The 18,977-nt window shown below is 45.7% G+C and overlaps 2 protein-coding genes across 2 annotated transcripts in view; one reads left to right on the top strand and one right to left on the bottom strand.

Moving 5' to 3' along the window:
- Window positions 1–18,977, bottom strand: part of LOC126456481 (3 beta-hydroxysteroid dehydrogenase/Delta 5-->4-isomerase type 1) — a 276,435-nt gene that overhangs the window by 182,343 nt on the left and 75,115 nt on the right. The window lies entirely within an intron of this gene.
- The window catches only part of LOC126418736 (protoheme IX farnesyltransferase, mitochondrial), a 280,801-nt gene continuing 275,288 nt past the window's right edge, over window positions 13,465–18,977 (top strand). The window contains exon 1 of the mRNA XM_050085665.1: window positions 13,465–13,617. The gene's annotated coding sequence lies outside the window, so the exon portion shown is untranslated. The remainder of the gene's footprint in view (window positions 13,618–18,977) is intronic.

Below are 18,977 nucleotides of genomic sequence, written 5' to 3'. Positions count from 1 at the left end.
AATACCGTGATACGGCTACCAAAATCGTCACCGAATCGCCACCATGTTTCACTCTTGAGACGTAAACTCAGCCATAAACTGGAAACAGTGTGCAACAAGACTCATCCGACCGAATGAGTTTCCTTTTAGGGGCATTTGAACTGAAACGTCCCCTTTTTGAAGAATTATACAAGACTGTGCTTTAACTGACACACAATATTTTTTAGCGCAACTCAATCTGACTTTCAATAATCCCTACAAAAGAATGGCCCTGTCTAATATTAACCTATACGTTTCACAAATCACTTACCTCACAAAAATCTTCGTTACTCGAACTACTGCAATACAGCGAGCGTCACTACTGCCAGCTAAATAAAAGATTCAAACTAAGGAAGGCACTAACTACTGATAGGCATAGTTAGCAAATGAAAGATTTTAATAGAGAGCTAAATAAAAGATTCAAACTAAGGAAGGCACTAACTACTGATAGGCATAGTTAGCAAATGAAAGATTTTAATAGAGAACAAACACTGTATTTACCTTAATAGTCATATTATATATAGCAGTTCATGACAGTCTTACAAATTTCAAAACTCCGCCATCTCTCTCCCCACATCCATCACAGCCGGTGGCTCACCTCCAATTGCGCAACGCTACGCGCTGTTAACATCCAGCTGCCGCTGCCCAACACTACAATGGCAGACAACAATGCAAACTAGCCACAGACTGTACACAGCACAGCCAGTGATTTTCATACAGAGCGCTACGTAACGTTGCCAATAAGAAAACATAAACAGCCTACTTACAGAACCACTGACTTGGGGTTTCAGTTCGCTCATTAATCCCCAGATTATGGAGCTCCCTTTGTGTTGTTTTGGTGCTGACAGGTTTCGCGAGTGCGACATTCAGTCGTGCAGTGATTTTTGCAGCTGTCCACTTATTTTCCGTCACACTCCTCTTTAGCGACCATCCCCTAATATCACTCAACACACACTTCCCTCAGCGTTATGACTCAGCACATGATTCTTCCCACTTTATCTGCGGCGTTACAGATCTTCGGTACGGTGGCTCTTGAAACGCCAAACACTTCCCCTCTCACCATACGAATACGAACAATACGCTAACGTCCGAATTCAATTAGCTCCGACATAATGCACTCACAGCTACACACAACACACAAGTGACAAACACTTTCAACGTATTGTGGACGCCGCGCAGGTCTGGTTTGCTGTCAAATACATCAACGCGACCTATAGGCTTGTCTAGAATCTGCATTTGTTCCAGAACGCATTCCTCGCGCTATTTCCATATGTTTGCTCAACTCATATAAGTAACTGATAAACGTATTATGATAAAGATGGATTGTGGTTCAAATGGCTCTGAGTACTATGGGACTTGACATCTGAGGTCATCAGTCCCCTAGAACTTAGAACTGCTTAAAAGTAACTAACCTAAAGACATCACACACATCCACGCCCGAGGCAGGATTCGAACTTGCGACCGTAGCAGGTGCGTGGTTCCGGACTGAAGCGCCTAGAACCGCTCGGCCACCACGGCCGGCACTGGATTATGGTATTAACCATTTTATCGTTAACAGTTGGTTTATTAAGTCTTGAGCTCATGAAAAGGTCTCTCCGTCCATATAAAGACCACTCAAAGTATACGAACCCGCACGCTATTCACATTTTCGCTGGAGTTACCCATCATACTTTTTAATTAAGTTCGATCGCCATAAAAATATACAGTTCCCTATTGCGTAACGATAATCATGAGATAAATATCCGTAATTCGGGATACCGTTTCCGCTTTCTCATTTTGTTCACTTCACGGACCGACCCCACACATTAAATGCCTACATCCGTTTTTTGCAGACGCCAAAAGCTCACCCAAGGGGTACTCCCTAGCTGGCGGGGCATTTTTGCGTCGTCTCTGACCTTGGATTCAACACAGATTTGTAAGGGTTCGATACATAGCAGCGGTACCGACAAAAAGTCTGTTGGTAAACAATACACTGCTAACCAAATTACGGTGGCGAAAATATGCCACCGCATAGGCTACCTCTCACGTTCTCTGACTCGAAAGACACCGCAATAATATGTGTTATAGAATGTGTACAATCTGTACGTCGATGAAGCAATGATGTAAATAAAAGGAAGAGTCAGGAGTGGAATTAAAATTCAAGATGAAATGATATCAGTGATATGATTCGCTGATGACATTGCTATCCACATTGAAAATGAAAAAGAATTACAGGATCTGCTGAACGGAATGAAAGCAGTCTAATGAGTACAGAATATGGATTAAGAGTAAATCGAAGAAAGACGAAAGTAATGAGAACTGGCAGAAATCGAAACAGACAGAAACGTAAGACAAGGATTGATGGTCACGAAGTAGATGAAGTTAAGAAATTTTACGAGGTGTGGCTAGAAAAAAACCGGACTAGTACTGGTGAAACAATAAAACGAATGCAATAAGGCTGAAAGTCGCGTGGCCTGTCACGTGACTCTCGCTCCACCTACTGCTCGAGTTTCATCTGCCTCCTGCAAAATGGTTCAAATGGCTCTGAGCACTATGGGACTCAACTGCTAAGGTCATTAGTCCCCTAGAACTTAGAACTAGTTAAACCTAACTAACCTAAGGACATCACAAACATCCATGCCCGAGGCAGGATTCGAACCTGCGACCGTAGCGGTCTTGCGGTTCCAGACTGCAGCGCCTTTAACCGCACGGCCACTTCGGCCGGCTCTGCCTCCTGCACTCAGTCTGCCCGTGGCGTCTGTTTTAAGTAGTTGACGTTTTGTCTGTATGTCGGAAAATGTTGAGTGTACAGAAAGAACAGCGTGTTAACATCAAATTTTGTTTCAAACTAGGAAAATCTGCAAGTGAAACGTTTGTAATGTTACAACAAGTGTACGGTGATGATTGTTTATCGCGAACACAAGTGTTTGAGTGGTTTAAACGATTTAAAGATGGCCGCGAAGACACCAGTGATGACACTCGCACTGGCAGACCATTGTCAGCAAAAACTGATGCAAACATTGAAAAAATCGGTAAACTTGTTCGACAAGATCGCCGTTTAACAATCAGAGCAGTGTCTGAGTTAACAGGAGTTGACAAGGAAAGTGTTAGGCAGATTCTTCATGAAAGTTTCAACATGAACAAAGTGTGTTCAAAAATGGTTCCAAAGTGTCTCACAATTGAACAGAAGGAACGCCGAAGAATGATTTGTTCTGACATCCTGGAAAACATTGAAAGTGATCCCACCTTCTTACAAAATGTTATTACTTGCGATGAATCGTGGTCTTTTACTTACGATCCCGAAACTAAACACCAATCGATGCATTGGAAAACTCCTGGTTCTCCACGACAAAAAAAAGCACTAATGTCAAAATCGAAATTCAAGGCAATGATGATTGTTTTTTTTGACATCAAAGGGATTGTGCACATTGATTGGGTACCAGAGGGACAAACAGTGAATCAGCATTACTACATTAGCGTCCTGGCTACCCTACGTGAGCGAGTACGGAGAAAACGGAACGATTTGTGGAGAAAAAAGTCATGGATCCTTCACCAAGACAATGCCCCAGCTCACAGTGCGTTGTCAGTGAAGACGTTTTTGGCAAAACACGACATTCCCATCTTAGATCATCCACCCTACTCACCTGATTTGGCCCCCTGTGACTTTTTCCTTTTCCCTAAAGTCAAGTCAGCTTTGAAAGGAACTAGATTTGAGACTGTTGAATCAGTAAAAGAAAAAGCGACGGAAGTAATGTATGGACTTATGATCTGCAGCATTGCTATGAACAGTGGAAAATTCGTATGGAGCGGTGTAGAGACCGAGGAGGAGAGTACGTTGAAGGAGATAACATGAAATTGTAAATAATTGTAAATAAATGTTTTTTCCAGCATCAGTCCAGTTTTTTTCTAGCCGCACCTCGTATTACCTAGGCAGGAAAATAACCAATGACGGACGGAGCAAGGAGGACATCAAAAACAGAGTAGCACTGGGAAAAATGGCATTCCTGACCGAGACGGGTCTAGTAGTATCAAATATAGTCCTTAAATTGAGGAAGAAATTTCTGAGAATGTACGTTTGGCACACAGCTTTGTATGGTCCGCCCCTGGTAGCTGAGTCATTCCTAAGGGCCCGGGTTCGATTCCCGGCTGGGTCGGAGATATTCTCTACTCAGGGACTAGGTGTTGCGTTGTCCTAATCATCATCATTTCATCCCCATCGGCGCTCAAGTCGCCGAAGTGGCGTCAAATCGAAAGACTTGCACCCGGCGAACGGTCTACCCGAAAGGAGGCCCTAGTCACACGATATTTACATTTAGCTTTATATGGCAGTGAAACATGGACCGTGGGAAAATCGGAAAAGAAGAGCATCGAAGCATTTGACATGCGGCGCTAGTGACGGATGTTGAAAATTAGGTTGACTGATAAGGTAAGGAATGAAGAGGTTCTGCGTAGAATCGGAAAGGAATAAGTAGAAAACACTGAAAGCAAGTAGGGACAGGATGATAGTACATCTGTTAATACACCAGGGAATGACTTCCATGGTACTAGAGGTAGCTGTAGAGGGAAAGAACTGTAGAGGAAGTCAGTGATCGGAATACATCCTGTAAGTAATTGAGGACGTAGGTAGCAAGTGTTACTCTGAGATGAAGAAGTTGGCACAAGAGAGGAATTCGCGGCGGGGCCGTCAAACCGGTCAGAAGGCCGATGACCCAAATAAAAAGGAAAGTGTTTTATAGAAGCTCGAAAGATAGCGGGAACGCCAATACGATAAGCTTTTAATATTTTTTTATAAATTATAGAGAGCTGCAATCAGTCGTCCTTTTTTAGATTTTATTACTCAAATCCAGATTTCGGCTAGTAGCTAGCTATTCTCATTGCACTATTTTCTATTCTCAATGCATGTAAGTCCCTGTTATTCCTAGTATTGAAAGAACTGTGACTGACGCCCGAAGAACAGGGACTTACATGCATTGAGAATAGAAAATAGTGCATTGAGAATGGCTAGCTACTAGCCGAAATCTGGATTTGCTTAATAAAATTTAAAAAAGGACGACTGATTGCTGCACTCTATAATTTACATGTCACTTAACAGTCGCTGAGTGCACCCACTTTCCGAATGGAAGGTAACCTTTTAATAGTTTCTACAACGAAACTCTGTCTCGAAAGCCATTACACAATCGGCAACACACAATCAATACCTGCAATGTGCGATAGCTATGTAATGTTGCCGATGATAGTGCCACTAAAGTGAAGTTACTACATAATGTTTACCCGAAGTTCATTCATCAAAGATGGCGTGAGCACCTTCGAAGTCGATATCCTCAGTCTGTAGAAGCAACTGTAATCGCTTAATAAAGGCAAGTCTTTCGGTCCAGACTGTATACCAATTAGGTTCCTTTCAGAATACGTTGATGCAGTAGTTCCACATTTAGCAATCATATACGACTGCCCGCTCGACGTTAGTTCCGTACCTGAAGACTGGAAAGTGGCATAAGCCACACCAATACTCAAAGAAAGGAAATGCGAGTAAGCCACTGAATTACAAAGCCATATCGCTGAAGTCGATTAGCAGTAGTATTTTGGAACGTATACTGCGTTCTAATGTTGTGAACTGCCTCGAAAAAAACGATTTATTGACACATCACGGATTCAGAAAACATCGCTCTTGCGAAACACAACTAGCTCTTTATCCTGTTGAAGTAATGAATGTTATCCACAGGAGACCACAAACTGATTCTTTATTTCCAGATTTCCAGAATGCTTTGGATATCGTTCATCACAAGCTCAGCTAATAAAGTTGTGTGTCTATGGAGAATCACGTCAGTTGTACGACTGGGGTCCTCATTTCCTGCCCGAAAGGTCACAGTTCTTCGTAATCGGCGGAAGCCATAGAATAAAACGGAAATTATATCTGGCGTTTCCCAAGGAAATAGTTTAGGCCTTCTGCTGTTCCAATTCTACACACCAAAGTTCATGCATGAGCAGCGCATATAAGACGGAGGGGGTTCGACAGTCGATCAGTTTCAGTCATTCCACCAGGAAGGAGGCACACGGCTCGTGTTGTCTGTACCTCAACCATGCCCAGACGGACAGTAACGCGGTGCGATCGCGTCCGCATTGTTACTTTGTGCCAGGAAGGGCTCTCAACAAGGGAAGCGTCCAGGCGTCTCGGTGTGAATCAAAACGATGTTGTTCGGACATGGAGGAGATACAGAGGGACAGGAAAAGTCGATGATACGCCTCTCTCAGGTCGCCCAAGGGCTACTACTGCAGTGGATGACCGCTACCTACGGATTATGACTTGGAGGAACCGTGACAACAACGCCACCATGTTGAATAATGCTTTTCGCGCAGCCACAGGACGTAGTGTTACGATTCAAACTGTGCGCAATAGGCTGCATGATGCGCAACTTCACTCTCGACGTCCACGGCGAGGTCCATTTTTGCAACCACGACACCATGCAGCGCAGTACAGATGGGCCCAACAACATGCCGAATGGACCGCTCAGGATTGGCATTATGTTCTCTTCACCGATGAGTGTCGCATATGCCTTCAACCAGACAATCCTCGGAGACGTGTTTGGAGGCAACCCAGCCAGGCTGAACGCCTTAGACACACTGTCCTGCGAGTGCAGCAAAGTGGAGGATCCCTGCTGTTTTGGGGTGGCATTATGTGGGGCCGACGTACGCCGCTGGTGACCATCGAAGGTGCGTAACGCCTGTAAGATACATGAATGCCATCCTCCGACCGATAGAGCAACTGTATCGGCAGCATATTGGCGAGGTATTCGTCTTCATAGACGACATTAGCACCCCCATCGTGCACATCTTTGAATAACTTCCTCTAGTATAACGACATCGCTCGACTAGAGTGGCCAGCATGTTCTCCAGACATGAACCCTATCTAACATGCCTGGGATAGATTGAAAAGCGCTGTTTATGGACGACATGATCCACCAACCACCCTGAGGGATCTACGCCGAATCGCCTTTGAGGAGTGGGACCATCTGGACCAACAGTGCCTTGATGAACTTGAGGATAGAATGCCACGACGAAAACAAGCATGCATCAATGCAAGAGGAGGTGCTACTGGGTATTAGAGGTACCGGTGTGTGCGGCAATCTGGACCACCACCTCTGAAGGTCTCGCTGTATGGTGGTACAACATGCAATGTGTGGTTTTCATGAGCAATAAAAAGGGCGGAAATGATGTTTATGTTGATCTCTATTCCAATATTCTGTACAGGTTCCGGAACACTCGGAACCGAGGTGATGCAAATTTTTTTTTTTTATGTGTGTACACTCCTGGAAATTGAAATAAGAACACCGTGAATTCATTGTCCCAGGAAGGGGAAACTTTATTGACACATTCCTGGGGTCAGATACATCACATGATCACACTGACAGAACCGCAGGCACATAGACACAGGCAACAGAGCATGCACAATGTCGGCACTAGTACAGTGTATATCCACCTTTCGCAGCAATGCAGGCTGCTATTCTCCCATGGAGACGATCGTAGAGATGCTGGATGTAGTCCTGTGGAACGGCTTGCCATGCCATTTCCACCTGGCGCCTCAGTTGGGCCAGCGTTCGTGCTGGACGTGCAGACCGCGTGAGACGACGCTTCATCCAGTCCTAAACATGCTCAACGGGGGACAGATCCGGAGATCTTGCTGGCCAGGGTAGTTGACTTACACCTTCTAGAGCACGTTGGGTGGCACGGGATACATGCGGACGTGCATTGTCCTGTTGGAACAGCAAGTTCCCTTGCCGGTCTAGAAATGGTAGAACGATGGGTTCGATGACGGTTTGGATGTACCGTGCACTATTCAGTGTCCCCTCGACGATCACCAGTGGTGTACGGCCAGTGTAGGAGATCGCTCCCCACACCATGATGCCGGGTGTTGGCCCTGTGTGCCTCGGTCGTATGCAGTCCTGATTGTGGCGCTCACCTGCACGGCGCCAAACACGCATACGACCATCATTGGCACCAAGGCAGAAGCGACTCTCATCGCTGAAGACGACACGTCTCCATTCGTCCCTCCATTCACGCCTGTCGCGACACCACTGGAGGCGGGCTGCACGATGTTGGGGCGTGAGCGGAAGACGGCCTAACGGTGTGCGGGACCGTAGCCCAGCTTCATGGAGACGGTTGCGAATGGTCCTCGCCGATACCCCAGGAGCAACAGTGTCCCTAATTTGCTGGGAAGTGGCGGTGCGGTCCCCTAAGGCACTGCGTAGGATCCTACGGTCTTGACGTGCATCCGTGCGTCGCTGCGGTCCGGTCCCAGGTCGACGAGCACGTGCACCTTCCGCCGACCACTGGCGACAACATCGATGTACTGTGGAGACCTCACGCCCCACGTGTTGAGCAATTCGGCGGTACGTCCACCCGGCCTCCCGCATGCCCACTATACGCCCTCGCTCAAAGTCCGTCAACTGCACATACGGTTCACGTCCACGCTGTCGCGGCATGCTACCAGTGTTAAAGACTGCGATGGAGCTCCGTATGCCACGGCAAACTGGCTGACACTGACGGCGGCGGTGCACAAATGCTGCGCAGCTAGCGCCATTCGACGGCCAACACCGCGGTTCCTGGTGTGTCCGCTGTGCCGTGCGTGTGATCATTGATTGTACAGCCCTCTCGCAGTGTGCGGAGCAAGTATGGTGGGTCTGACACACCGGTGTCAATGTGTTCTTTTTTCCATTTCCAGGAGTGTATATAAACTGTTTAGGAGACAATCTGAGCAGGCGTGTTAGATTCTTTTCAGGTGATGCTGTCATTTACCGTCTATTAATATAATCAGAGGATGAAAATCAGTTGCAAAATGACTTACACGCGATATCTGTAAGGCCCGAAATGTGGCAGTTGAGTCTAAACAAGGAGAAGTGTGAGGTCATCCGCTTGGGTATTAAAATAAACCCAATAAATTTCGGTTTCACAATAAATCACACAAATCTGAAGGCTATCAGTTCAACTAAACAGATAGGGATAACAATCACAAACAAATGAAATTGGAACGCCTGCATCAATAGTGTTGTGTAGAAGCCAACCAAAGACTGCTTTTCACTGACAAAAGACTTACACCCAATCCTCCGGATGTGAGACACTCAGATCGGTGCCAAACATTGTTTGTCTACAGAGTATCAACCAAACCACCGATTTAGTTCATGCTGTCGTCCTGTAGAACATGCGTAAACGGTAATTATAAGTAACGCCAGAACTAAGGAGAACAGGAAAAGCGTATCTGTGAGATGCTCTTGAGTATGGCTTCGGTAGGGAAGTTTGTAGAGCGTTAGCTCGTCGTACCAAGGATTCTGGGTTCAAGCTCCAGTTATGACAATGCTTTTTACTGTATTACGTGGGACTATTAACATGTTCACGTGTGATGCAATTGATTCTTTATTCTGCTATCCCGATTGTTTACGTTTATTCTGTGAAACTGCAAATGCACTAGCTGCTCCATCACGACTGATTTCTGATCTGTCGTACATGTACGACAGAACATCACACGTATCTACACTATGTGATCAAAAGTATCCGGACACCGCCAAAGACATACGTTTTTCATATTTGGTGCATTTTGCTGCCAACTACTGCCAGGTACTCCATATCGGCGACCTCAGTGTTCATTATATATCGTGAGAGGTCGGAATGGGGCGCTCCGTGGAACTCACGGACTTCGAACGTGGTGAAGTGATTGGGTGTCACTTGTGTCATACGTCTGTACGCGACATTTCCGCACTCCTAAACATCCCCAGGTCCCCTGTTTCCGATATGATAGTGAAGTGGAAACGTGAAGGGACACGTACAGCACAAAAGCGTACAGGCCAACCTCGTTTTTCGATTGGCAGAGGTCGCCGACTGTTGAAGAGGACCGTAATGTGTGATAGGCAGACATCTATCCAGACTATCACACAGGAATTGCAAACTGCATCAGGATCCACAGCAGATACTATGACGGTTAGGCGGGAGGTGAAAAAACTTGGCTTTCATGGTCGAGCGGCTGCTCATAAGCCACACATCACGCCGGTAAATGCCAAACGACGCATCGCTTGGTGTATGGAGCGTAAACATTGGACGATTGAACAGTGAAACGTTGTGTGAAGTGACGAATCACGGTATAAAATGTGGCGATCCGATGGCAGGGTGTGGGTATGGCGAATTCCCGGTGAACGTCGTCTGCCAGCGTGTATAGTGACAACAGTAAAATTCGGAGGCAGTGGTGTTATGGTGTGGTCGTGTTTTTCATGGAGGGGCTTGCACCCCCTGTTGTTTTGCGTGGCACTATCACAGCACAGGCCTACATAGATGTTTTAAGCACCTTCTTGCTTCCCACTGTTGAAGGGCAATTCAGGGATGGCGATTGCATCTTTCAATACGATCGAGCACCTGTTCATAATGGACGGCCTGTGGCGGAGTGGTTACACGACAATAATATCCCTGTAATGGACTGGCCTGCACAGAGTTATGACCTGAATCCTACAGAACACCTTTGAGATGTTTTGGAACGCCGACATCGTGCCAGGCCTAACCGACCGACATCGATACCGCTCCTCAGTGCAGCACTCCGTGAAGAATGGGATGCCATTCCCCAAGAAACCTTCCATCAGCTGGTTGAACATATGCCTGAGAGAATGGAAGCTGTCGTCAAGGCTAAGGGTGGGCCAACACCATATTGAATTCCAGCATTACCGATGGAGGGCGCCACGAACTTGTAAGTCATTTTTAGCCAGGTGTCCGGATACTTTTGATGACATACTCGTAGTGTATGCGAATGTATTCTATAGGTGTGCTACTTTCAACTAACGAAGCGAAAGCGGGCTGGCCAAAGAACATTACTACAACCATTGACATTTCACAAAAATGTTCTCCCATATAACAGTTTCACGCGTAAATAGTTAAAACATATTGTCATCAGGGGTGTTTGAACGCGAGACCTTTGATACGATGACCTCGCACTTCACCAACTCACCACGCGAGATTTACAAAACTGTGACTCACAGATACGCTTTTCCTGTGTCCCGTAGTTCTGGTGTTTATTTAATTACCATTTACGCATGTTCCACTGGACGTCAGCACATAGCACGAAGTAAATATGTATTTTGGTTGTCACTCTATCGACATACAACGTTTGGTACCGATCTGAGTGTCTGACATCTGGAGGTTTGGGTATTAGAAGATGCAACAAATGCACTAAAGAGGCTGCCTACACTACGCTTGTGCGTCCTCCGCTAGAGTACAGCTGTACGGTATGGTATCCTTTCCAGATAGAACTGACGGAGAACATCAAAAAAGTTCAAAGAATGGCAGCTCGTTATGTAGTATCGTGAAACAGAATAGCGAGTGTTACGGCTGTGATACGCTAGTTGGGGTGGCAATCATTAAAACAAAGGTGTTTTTCTTTACAGCAAGATCTTTTCACGAAATGTCAATCACCAACTTTCCCGATCGAGTGCGAAAATACACTGTTGGTGCCTATGTACAAAGATGATGATCGTAATAAAATAAAACAAAATGTCCAGACACTCTGTGACCAAAATGGTACTGAAACAGAGGATGACAGACTAAAGGCCGAAATACTAAATGTCTTTTTCGAAAGCTGTTTCACAGAGGAAGGCTGCACTGTAGTTCCTTCTCTACGTTGTCGCACAGATGACAAAATGGTAGATATCAAAATAGATGACAGAGGGATAGAAAAACAATTCAAATCGCTCAAAAGAGGAAAGGCCGCTGGACCTGATGGGATACCAGTTCAATTTTACACAGAGTACGCGAAGGAACTAGCCCCCCTTCTTGCAGCGGTGTACCGTGGGTCTCTAGAAGAGCGTAGCGTTCCAAAGGATTGGAAAAGGGCACAGGTCATCCCCGTTTTCAAGAAGGGACGTCGAACAGATGTGCAGAACTATAGACCGATATCTCTAACGTTGATCAGTTGTAGAATTTTGGAACACGTATTATGTTCGAGTATAATGACTTTTCTGGAGACTAGAAATCTACTCTGTAGGAATCAGCATGGGGTCCGAAAAAGACGATCGTGTGAAACCCAGCTCGCGCTATTCGTCTACGAGACTCAGAGGGCCATAGACACAGGTTCCCAGGTAGATGCCGTGTTTCTTGACTTCCGCAAGGCGTTTGCTACAGTTCCCCACAGTCTTTTAATGAACAAAGTAAGAGAATATGGACTATCAGACCAATTGTGCGATTGGATTGAAGAGTTCCTACATAACAGAATGCAGCATGTCATTCTCAATGGAGAGAAGTCTTCCGAAGTAAGAGTGATTTCAGATGTGCCGCAGGGAAGTTCACTCAGGCTTTTTGCGGATGATGCTGGAGTATATCGAGAGGTTGTAATAATGGAAAATTGTACTGAAATGCAGGACGATCTGCAAGGAATTGACGCGTGGTGCAGGGAATGGCAATTGAATCTCAATGTAGACAAGTGTAATGTACTGTGAATACATAGAAAGAAAGATCCTTTATCATTTAGCTACAATATAGCAGATCAGCAACTGGAAACAGTTAATTCCATAAATTATCTGAGAGTAGCCATTAGGAGTGATTTATAACGGAATGACCATATAAAGTTGATCGTCGGTAAAGCAGATGCCAGACTGAGATTCATTGGAGAATCCTATGGAAATGCAATCCGAAAACAAAGAAAGTACGTTACAGTACACTTGATCGCCCACTGCTTAAATACTGCTCACCTGTGTGGGATTCGTACCAGACAGAGTTGATAGAAGTGATTGAGAAGATGCAACGGGGGACAGCGCACTTCGTTACAGGATCATTTAGTAATCGCGAAAGCGTTACGGAGATAGTAGATAAACTCCAGTGGAAGACTCTGCAAGAGAGACGCTTGGTAAGGGCTTTTGTTGAAGTTTCGAGAACATACCTTCACGGAGGAGTCAAGCAGTATATTGCTCCCTCCTACGTATATCTCGCGAAGAGACGATGAGGATAAAATCAGAGAAATTAGAAGCCACACAGAGGCATACCGTCAATCTTTCTTTCCACGAACAATAAGCGACTGGAATAGAAGGGAGAACCGATAGAGGTACTGAAAGCACCCTCTGCCACACAACATCTGGTGGCTTGCGGAGTATGGATGTAGATGTAGATCTCTCACGGAAAGATTTAAGCGTTCGTTTACCCCCGCGCTACACGAAACTGTGACGCTTGAGAAATAGTCTGAAGGTCGATGAACCTTCCTGCCAGGCACTCAACTGTGGATTGCAGAGCAGTCATCCAGATGTACATGCAGATGTGAGCAATATCTGCTACGGAGGGGCATTCTTTCAAACGATCCCGAAATTCGAGGGCTGCAAAGTCGGGTCCACTGACGTCTTGCGGGATCGCGCGAGAGCGTTGGTCGAATCGTAGCTGGCGGCTTATCTTGGAGCGCAGAAGGTCAGTAGGAGGAGGAGGAGATTAGTGTTTAACGTCCCTTCGACAACGGGTCAGTAGGAGCCAGCGTTAGCTGCGGCAGTCTTGTTGTGGCCAGGCTGACGATTGTGACAGACACCGCCGGCGCGGACACAGCGGACAGCCGCCCATGCCCGACGCGTCTGCAGACCCGCTGCCGCAGTCTGCTGCCGAGGCCAAGCCGTCGAGGTAAGCACCCTGAACATCCATCCACCTCTGGCTCAGCGCTTCAATGTACTTTTGCGGCAGTCCACACCGCCCATGTACGACATCTGCAGAGGCGTTGGCAGATAATATTTCTGCTTCTATACGTGGTGTTCCAGGAAGTGCCGTATACAGGTGTAAGAAAAAAAAGTACGGCACAAATTGCAGAACACATTCGTCACATGTATACGAAGAAATTGTGTTATATTGTAAGAGGTCCATGACCGAGGAATTTATTGCTAGCACAGTCGAGCAGATGTAATTTCGATGGATTGCTCACGCGCTTCCTGCGATATGTAAGCTATAATAGAATCGCAGACCAGAGACCAGTGTCGGCTGCAGTAGGAGCAGTGTAGTCAGTAGTGGTGGTAGCTGGCAGTCGGGCGGTTGGGCCGGTCTTGCTTGAGCGATGTAGTATAAGGTAAAAACAGCCGCGCGCATGTCTAATTTATTACAACTAAATTTGTACTATTGTCATACCAAGTCCCATGTAATGTTTAAAAATCTTTTGATAATAATCTTTCTTATAAAAATTAACTTTTGACAATCATTCATCTGAATTTAAAGAATTTACTAATTTCTCAAATCCATGGTCTTCCCGATTATCATGAAGAAAAATCAGTTGTTTCTTTTTATACATGACAAATCCAGCGGCCAGCATTGCACTCGGCTGTGTCAGAAAAATTCGGCGACCCTGCCAGGATAGTGTAACCTCCCAGCAGAAAAAGTAATTATATAACATTCACATTTAGTATAACCTCCCAACAGTTCATTATTCCATAACCTCACAAAAATAATGTGACTAACCTCCCAATAAAAAATGTGACTCATATATGACCTTTCAATAATTAACTGACTGTGAAAATAAACTGGTAAATTTGGACGTTAACAGTGCTGCATCATGGCCGTGAAAGATCATTCTGAATAAATTGAAAATTCTTACCTCAATGAAGTCGCCAGATAACGCGTATATATATGCTCCTATAAGAAATTTTTCTGACACAGCCCAGTGCAATGCTGACTGCTATATTTGTCATGTATAAAAAGAAACAACTGATTTTTCTTTACGATAATCGGGATGACCATGGATTGGAGAAATAAGTAAATTCTTTAAATTCATATGAATGATTGTCAAAAGTTAATTTTTATAAGAAAGATTATTATTAAGAGATTTTTAAACATTTACATGGGACTTGATATGGCAATAGTACAAATTTAGTTGTAACAAAATAGATATGCTGGCGACTGTTTTTACCTTATACTACATCGCTCAGGCCGGCCATGGTGGCCAAGCGGCTCTAGGCGCTTCAGTCCGGAACCGCGTGCCTGCTACGGTCGCAGGTTCGAATCCTGCCTCGGGCATGGATTTGTGTGATGTCCTTAGGTTAGTTAGGTTTAAGTAGAAGTTAAGTCCCATAGTGCTCAGAGCCATTTGAACCTTTTTTTGAACATCGCTCAGGCACGACCGGCCCAACCGCCCGACTGCCAGCTACCACCACTACTGCTTACACTGCTCCTACTGCAGCCGACACTGGTCTCTGGTCTGCGGTTCTATTATAGCTTACATATCGCAGGAAGCGCGTGAGCAATCCATCGAAAGTACATACGCTCGAGTGCGCTAGCAATAAATTCCTTAGTCATGGACCTATTACAATATGAACATGCGTCTGAAACGCATTGTTTTCCGTGTTACAACTTATTTTCTCCAACTTATTAATCATGAAAACCATACAAGAACAGAATGTTAAAATCGTAGGAAACATGCGTTCTTGATGACATCTGGTTACGATGTGCACCCGCCAGCGTTTTGTTTCACATGCGTCTGTTGCCATGCGACGTACGTCACTGCCTGTTTCCAGGTAACATCAACCGTTCCAGCGACCAGTACCCCCGTTGAAAGCATACGGGTTACTACGTAGAGTTAATCACAGACTGACGTAGAGCTAATCACAGACTCGGCTCCCGTAATCGCAGTGAACACAAATGCAGAGATGACAGACGCCCATCTGACGTACGGATTATCTGACGGCAGTGACGCTCGCCCTCAACGTTCGTACCGGGAGACATTTCCAGGATTTAGGTGCCCCGACAGGTGAACGTTTGAAAGCATTGATCGTCGTTGTCTTAGCGAACAAGGGGCATAAGAGCCTGATACTCGCGACCGTTGGAGGCCTAGAAGGACGAGGACACCGCATCGGGTGGCAGCAATTTTTCATGCAGTTGACGACGTGCCTTGTGTCAGTACAAGACATGTAGCTGCAACACTGAATGTTGACTGAATGACTAACTGGCGAGTGTTGAACGAGTACCCGCTGTATCCGTACCTTTTACAGCGTGTGCTGGCAGAAGCAGATGATTTTCCTGCCAGGTATTCTTCGGAGTAGTAGTAAGTTCGTATGGGACCAAACTGCTGAGGTCATCGATCCCTAGACTAACACACTAATTAATCTAACTTAAACTAACTTACGCTAAGGAGACAACACACACCCATGCCCGAGGGAGGACTCGAACCTCCGATGGAGGCAGCAGCGCGAACAGTGGCAAGGCGCCCAAGACCGCGCTGCTACCCCGCGTGGCTGTACTCTTCTGAGAATGGTTTATTCTATAAAGTGTCAACCATAATTTCAGTGCAACGGTGCTGTTCACAGGTGAGATGTCGTTTCAACGAAATCAGATTACAAATTTTCACAGTCGGAATGCGTGGGCAGACGTCATCCCTCATGCAAGTGTTGAAACAAGTCATCAATAGAGATTTTCTGTCAGTGTTTGGACTGGCATTGTTGGTGACTGGCAAGGCCTCACTTTGTTCCACCCAGGCTCAGCAAACAAAGTTACCATAATTTCGTAGAGAATGTTCTACTTGATCTGTTAGCAGATGTGCCTTTAGCTGTGCGACAAAACATGTGATTCATGCATGATGAGGCACCTTCTCATTCTAGTGTTAATGTCCGTTGGCTTCTAAATAACAGACTCGGCGACAGATGGATAGGCAGAGATGAACCAGTTGCCTGGTATCCACGCTCTGCAGACCTAAACCCACTGGACTTTTATCTGTGGGGGCGTTTGAAAGCTCTTGTGTTTGGAACCCCAGTACAAGATGTTCACTCAGAGTTTGCAGTCCCCTACTATGGAAGGCTGCGAAACCATACACCGTACTCCAGGTATACATCAGGGCATCCAAGATTCACTACGATGGTGAGTTGATGCATGTATCAATGCCCATGCAGGCCATACTGAACATCTCCTGTGGAAAGAGTTGCATGTGGTATGCTGGTGCTTTCTGTTCGTGTGTGTTCCCCAAGTGAGTTGGATAAAATGAATTGTAACATGGAAACAAAGCGTTTCCAAACTCAAGTTCATGTAACATCATTCCTTCGTCTACGTGTGAGGAATTTGTCCTTCGGTCTGTGCCGTACATGTTTGTTGCACCATGTATACTATCTGAGCAAAAGTTTTTGGACACCCATAACCAAAGCGGAATTGACGACTAGACGTCACGAGAGGATGATCCAACAACCTGAAAGGAGGCGGGCGAATATTGTGTCGTCAGCAAAGAGTCAGGTGCAGGAGAATTGATCGGTTGAGAGAGCCCAGTAACTTCGAAAGTGTACTGGTCATATCGCCTGAGTAACAAATCCATCAAGTACACTTCGACACTTCAAAAGCTGAGCAAGTCGATGGTTGGAAGTGGAAACGAGAAGGAACAACCCCAGCTAAACCAGGCATACCTCATTTACTGACGGACAGAGATCGCCGAGCACTGCAGAAAGTTTGTAAAATCCGAAGGAGTGAGAACAGGATTCGCGCTCCAAGGGTTCCGTACAAACATAATGATTTGTACAGATGCCAACAATAATTTCGTGTGGCTCAATGGCCTGGTGCAAGTCTTTCTAGTGAACGCCACTTCGGAGACTTCCGTGTTTTACCGTGGAATAGTTTAAGGTGGAATCTGAACCACCTGTTGTTTCTGGTTGACTCCACACAGCGTTGAGAGGTGAAGGCTAGGTGAAAACAAGGACTGAAAAAGAAAACAGTGATGCTACCGAGATTCGTTCCCGCGCCCTCTAGCTTTGCAGGCACGCGCATTGCCGCTTTTTTCACTTTGTTCGTCAATGCTCTCTGCGTTTGGTCTAGGCGAACGTCACGCGACATCCCTCCATCGTTGAATACTTCACCTAGTTTTCTTTGTTACAGAGAACAGCCAGCCCTCTGACAGACCACACTGAACTACCGTGCCGACGTCCGCTAGACCCGCCAGGCCCAACATCTATACAGGGTGGTCCATTGATCATGACCGGATCAAATATCTCACGAAATAAGCGTCAAACGAACAAACTATAAAGAACGAAACTTGTCTAGCTTGAAGGGGGAAACCAGATGGCGCTACGGTTGCCCCGCTAGATGGCGCTGCCATAGGTCAAACGGATATCAACTGCGTTTTTTTTTCAAATACGAAACCCCATTTTTATTACATATTCGTGTAGTGCGTAAAGAAATATGAATGTTTTAGTTGGGCCACTTTTTTCGCTTTATGATAGATGGCGCTGTAATAGTCACAAACATATGGCTCACAATTGTAGACGAACAGTTGGTAACAGGTAGGCTTTTTAAATTAAAATACAGAGCCTACGTACCTACGTAGTTTGAACATTTTATTTCGGTTGTTCCAGTGTGATACGTTTACCTTTGTGAACTTATCATTTCTGAGAACACATGCTGTTACAGCGTAATTACCTGTAAATACCACATTAATGCAATAAATCCTCAAAACGATGTCCGTCGACCTCAATGCATTTGGCAATACGTGTAACGACATTCCTCTCAACAGCGAGTAGTTCGCCTTCCGTAATGTTCGCACACGCATTGACAATGCGCTGACGCATGTTGTCAGGCGTTGTGGGTGGATCACGATAGCACGTATCCTTCAACTTCCCCACAGAAAGAAATCCGGGGTCGTCAGATCCAGTGAACGTGCGGGCCACGGTATGGTGCTTCGACGATCAATCCACCTGTCATGAAATATGCTAATCAATACCGCTTCAACCGCACGCGAGCTATGTGCCGGACATCGATCATGTTGGAAGTACATCGCCATTCTGTCATGCGGTGAAACATCTTGTAGTAACATCGGTAGAACATTACGTGGGAAATCAGCATACATTGCACCATTTAGATTGCCATCGATAAAATGGGGGACAATTATCCTTCCTCCATAATGCCGCAACATACATTAACCCGCCAAGGTCGCTGATGTTCCACTTGTCGCAGCCATCGTGGATCTTCCGTTGTCCAATAGTGCATATTATGCCGGTTTACGTTACCGCTGTTGGTGAATGACGCTTCGT

Source organism: Schistocerca serialis, chromosome 1 (assembly GCF_023864345.2).
Source record: "Schistocerca serialis cubense isolate TAMUIC-IGC-003099 chromosome 1, iqSchSeri2.2, whole genome shotgun sequence".
NCBI lineage: Eukaryota > Metazoa > Arthropoda > Insecta > Orthoptera > Acrididae > Schistocerca > Schistocerca serialis.
This window is presented reverse-complemented; position numbering and strand designations above follow the sequence as displayed.